The sequence below is a fragment of the Microtus pennsylvanicus genome, chromosome 6 (assembly GCF_037038515.1).
Source record: "Microtus pennsylvanicus isolate mMicPen1 chromosome 6, mMicPen1.hap1, whole genome shotgun sequence".
Taxonomy (NCBI): domain Eukaryota; kingdom Metazoa; phylum Chordata; class Mammalia; order Rodentia; family Cricetidae; genus Microtus; species Microtus pennsylvanicus.
In genome coordinates, this window is record NC_134584.1 from 60,321,840 (window position 1) to 60,327,274 (window position 5,435).

Genomic DNA, 5,435 nt, shown 5'->3' on the forward strand with positions numbered 1-5,435 from the left:
GTGTGAACAAGAAAATAACACTTGTCTGAAAACACAGGACAGACAGCATTTGTTCGCTCAATAGCAACCGATGAATAAAAGGATTAGTTAGAAGATGTCTACTGCTGGCCTCTGGCGTTTGGAGTTGTCATTTTCGTCATTGTCATTGTCACTTTACTCTTCAACAGCAGGGAACTAAGACTTAGGAATATTAGGATGACACTTCCGCATAGGTCAACAGAAGAGCTTCTTAATAGGGCAGTCTGGGGACCCACAGTATTAGAGACACCACATGACTAGATGGCCTCCCTCGAGTCACGAGCTCCAAATGATTTCTGTGATCTTTCAAGCTTTCCTGGTGTTCTGCTTCATGATAATCTGGCAGTCTTGACTTGATGTCTGTTTTCCTGAACTGACTTTGGTTTTTCGAATGAATTATTTTTATTGTATTTGAGAAAACAGTGATGATACCACCTGTAAAACATTTCTTTGTTTTGAAACTTATTTTTACTAGAGATGGCACTGCAAAAACACAAGCTTATCTAACTTCGGCAGAATTTCTTGCCCATGTGAATTGGACTTTTGGAGTCATGTGGAATATATATTTTTCTTACCTTATGCTCCTTCTTTAACAAATCACCTCTCTAAGGTAGAACTTCACTGATGCCTCAGAAGTTGAACCAAGAACATACTGAAAAAAGTGTCAAAGTTATGAAAGTCAAGATACAAAGAACGAAGGAAAGAAAGGTTGCTTATACCCTGGGGTGAACCACGACACATTCTTCATCTGTTTCCAGGGTGATTTCTTGGGTATCTGGAAAAGCAGAAGGCTGTAGTTACTAGAATCTCGGCATTGTAAGTGTTCTTTGACACTCCCTCGAGTCTAGTTTAGCAGTTTGAAAATTTGGACATTCTGAAGAACGGCTGTGCAGCAGTATCATATCACAATTCTAATCCTGAACTCTGTAGTCCATGAAAATCTCCTAAGACTTTACACTGATTAAATGACATTTTAATCTTACACACTTAAAAGTCTGTTTCTGTGTTAATGGATCTGTACTTCACTTTCTAACACGAAGCTGAAATTTTTTAAGTTCCTTTGTCAAATGATTAAATATTCAAATTCTCTAAATTGCTTTGCATCCATTTAATTTTTTTTGCATTATGATTTAATCTAATTGCACACACACACACAATCTGAAAACACAACTCCTCCAGATTTCTCAGAGACAGGGTATGCATGCCTCCATAGTCAACTGTGCATCGTTACATTTAGCCACATGGTAGATTTTACATCATGATCAGGTTGGAATCCCATGCAAGACCTCAAGTTATCAAATGAAATCAATTTTTAAGCTTTGTTGAATGTTTTCATGCTGAAGATAAAAGCTACTTTTTATGGGAACTTAGAGTTACAATACCACACTGGTGCTACTTTACAATGTTAGTGACATGATCTTGAATTGGCTTGAACTTCTAAATCTTAGTTAGGTGGCAGCCAAAGGGGGAAAAAAATTCTTCACTAATCCAGTGCCTCTCAGTTATGTTTCTTACAAAGAAAGAACTGGGTAACCAAATGCTTTCCCAGGGATAACAATGGTATCAGTGGTTTTGCTCAACTGACTACTACACAATTAGGCGAGTATTTTATTAATCCAAAAGCACTTTACAAGAAAATATAAGTATGGCTTCCAATAGGAATGTTATACTTGGACTTGATACCAAGCTCACAGATTTGAGTGTGTAAGGAAAAACAGGCTTTCAAGTTAAACAACAATTTGTAACCAAAACTTTAATCCCAAGGATTCTCACAAACATATTACAAATGACAGCATGAAAAAAAAAATCTTGCACAGTAACTCAAAGGTTCAGCTCTACAATGTACCCTTAAACCAACTGGTAACTTAGTCTTCCATTTCCAAATAAAGAATGTTACAAACAGCTTCCTCCATAGATAGCAATCAGTGAGGAACCTCTTTGAAAGTCTTCAGAGTGCAGTTCCCACCCTTTCCCTGTTAACTTGTGTTAACAGCAGCTTTTACAGACTGCTTATCATTTCACCCACAGCTCCCGACTGTAATCCAGCTAAGAAACTAGTTTTTTCAATTTCCATCAGTGGTTTATCATTAGTACATCACACTTTAACTGGGCAGGATCTAGGTTTATTTCAGTCTATGAAAAACTAAAGTTCAAAGCAAATTCAATATTGCTTAAGGGAACATGAACAGCTAAAACATCTTAAAAACGCACCAAGCTTATGAAGTCTCAAACAAAACTTGAATTTCCTGTACATACTCCTGTCAAATGAAGTTACTTCCTGTACACCACTTCTTTTGCAAACTGGTCTTCTACTTCCTTTCATTTGACCTAGATCGGCTACGAGACCTAGAGAAAGATCGAGACGGCTTGTGGTTTCTCTCACGAGACAGAGACCTCTCTCTTCTCCTATCTCTAGAAAGTGACCTGCTCCGGCTTCGAGAGAAGCTTCTCCTTCTTGGAGATCTTCGCCGAGGTGGAGGACTCCTCCTACGGTAATCATCTCGAGGGCGAAGACCCCAAGAGGGAGGGGGGCCACGATTCCGATTTCTTTTCTCACCATTGGACAGCTCCACTCTTACTGGGCAGCCACATAGTGTTCTTCCATCTAGCTCTCGGACAGCGTCAGCGGCATCTCGGGGATCCTCAAATTCAATGAAAGCAAAGCCAGGAGGGTTTCGAGCAACCCACACACTTCGGAGCGGTCCATAATAGCCAAATGCCTGTTCTAATTCAGTCTTGTTCCCATTGTTTCCAAGATTACCTACATACACCTTACAATCTAATGGACAGGAATCACGATGCATTTCGAGATCCTGGGTTCGAGAACCGCAGTTCAAATCCTAACACTCCGACGAGGCCCACCGGCACCCTCTCGATCTGCTTCCGCAGATGCTCTCAATGTCCTGGCGTCCACGAAATGGCGGATCCATTTAATTTTGTAAAAGCTCGTATTAACAAGTCATTGGCTAGCATTAATCTGCACAGGGAAATGGGAGAGTCACCTTTGTCTGGGACTGCACACCCATTCACACATGGGCAGAAGAAACTGGAACAAGAGAATTGTTTCTGTGTCACCTGCCCTTGTGAAATTCTTATAATTTAGAAAAATAATTTCCATCCAAGAGTATTGAAGGGTGTGTGACTGAGAGTGGTAGACCAGCCATGTCTGAGTTCGTGACTTAGCAAAAATCGTGGTATCTGCAAGATGATCCTTCCTGTTAAGTTGGGCTTAAGGCTAAATAAGCCTTCTATAAATACATTGAAATTAGAGTGCTGACAGAATAGAAATGTTCTGTTTTATGAAAACACCACAGACTATTTTTAAAACATTTAAATATTGGCATTGACTATATTTTCCAAGTACCTTTCCACTATTTTGACATATGAATATATGTAGCCCACATGTTTCTGATTCATTTGCAACCAATACATAGAAATTCACGAGACCTCTGTGCTAACCGCATTGCCTGGGGAGACAGTTTAAACAGAGAAGTCTCAAATCTTCCATTTGGCCCACTCGGTTGATTCACATAGGAGTGAGCTCTGATTGTGAAAGTTTATTGAGAATTGAGGAGTGCAGGTGTGGGGTATCTCCCCTTGAGCTGTTGATCAGTGCTATCCCAGAGGCCCCAAAGCAATAAAAGCTATTGTCATTGCTCTCAATTGTCCGCCCAAGCTTAATAAGAAGACCTTATTGCTGTTGACACAGCACACACACTGGTCATGGGACATGGAGAAATCAGGTTAATACTGACCAGAAAGCTTCCTTCCTGCTAGTCAGCTTTATGACACTAGGAGATACTTTGTAGGCTTCTGGGAGTTGGGGGAATTATCAACAGTCTCATCTTCTTGTGAGTACCATGAACTACAAAATGACAGGCACAGCAAAGTCATGCCAATGAGAGAAACAATAGTCTGAATGTTATGGAAGGAATCAACTGCTTCCTGATTGGATCTGAGGCCCACTCGACAGGAAACATATGCTACATGCTTGGTACTGCAATTATGCCCTATGCTCCATGGCTGAGAAATTCACAGATCTCAGGAGAGAACCTAACATGGGTTTTCTACTAAATGGACGTAGTATTGAATGGTTATATAAGTTTGTAGCCCTCTACTCATAGACCAGGGCAGCTTGGTAGATAGATACTGTAGTAGTTCTTTAAAGATTTTTGTTTGTTTTTGTTTGTGCATTGGATGATAGTTTCATTTCAGTGCTTACCCCATGAGGGACATCTATACCACCTCACTCCATTCCCAAGGTCGGGCATCTTCCGGAAGAGGGAGCAGAAAGACTGTAAGAGCCAGAGGGTGGGAAACAGTAGGATGAAACAGTGTCTTCTGAGTGTGATGGAACCACCGGACTAGTGAACTCACAAGAGCTGTGGATGCCTGCATAAGACCTTCATGAGTTCAAGCCATTCATCATTCCAGCGTGGAGGAGGAATGACTTCACAAGTCCCCTCTCCTAATGATGGAATAATAATGGCTTCCAGAAGAGTTTTATTGAGTGTGTACCCTCTGGTAGGTAACCATGCTCCTGCAGATGACCCAACCCCAAGGATACAGTCAGCACAAATTAGACTCTGGTAGTTATTTAAAAAAGTAAATAAAAGGAACATCAGGTTGGGGGATAGAGAATCCAGAGGGGTTAAGGAAGAAGTAGGGAGGTAAATACAATAAAAATTATGTCGCATAAAATTCTCAAATAATAAAGTATATTTTTTAAAAATTGGGCAAATATTGGGTATTACCGTTCACTCTATCTATTCAATTTGACCTCTGTCAAGAGTCTGTGAGTCCCGCAAGTCTCCTTGGCTGGTTCTGCTCTCAGGGCAGTTGGGACATGCTCATTAAAAATACTAAAAATAATAAGTTTCCTGGTTGTGTATTCTGAATAGCAATGCTTCCATTTCCGACAGACCCTATTTTCCAATGGAAAGGAGTTCTATTAATCCAATTATGTAATAAATTCAGCAGATTTCACGTTTTCACACTTAACTGACGGTGTGTGCCAGTGCAGATGTCTTCTGCTTGAATTTCCCTGAAGACTCAATACAAACACTGAGCCTGAACATTGCTAATTCAACACTTGAATACCCACAAGTTAACTTATGTCTCAATTAATCAGTTAACAAACATTTTAGTTGTATTTCCCATATACTTTCTCTCCCAAATGTCCTTATTCATAAGGCCTATGTGGGCTTCTATTTAATATACAAAATCCCAGATCTCTTCTCAGGGATCCAGAAAACTCATGTTTAGCCAATATCTCAAAAATGATTCTTGGCAACAGATAGATACTGTAGTAGTTCATTAACCTTGCTACAAAGCAAAGTTTCTCAAATGCCACTGATGTCAGATCATCTTACTTTTTTCATAAATGATGATGTTTAATTACATGATATGTAATAGTT

At 39.9% G+C, this 5,435-nt stretch overlaps 1 pseudogene; it reads right to left on the reverse strand.

Moving 5' to 3' along the window:
* Positions 1-1,738: 1,738 nt before the first annotated feature.
* LOC142852033 (serine/arginine-rich splicing factor 3 pseudogene) lies at positions 1,739-2,895 on the reverse strand (annotated as a pseudogene).
* Between the last annotated feature and the right edge of the window lie 2,540 nt (positions 2,896-5,435).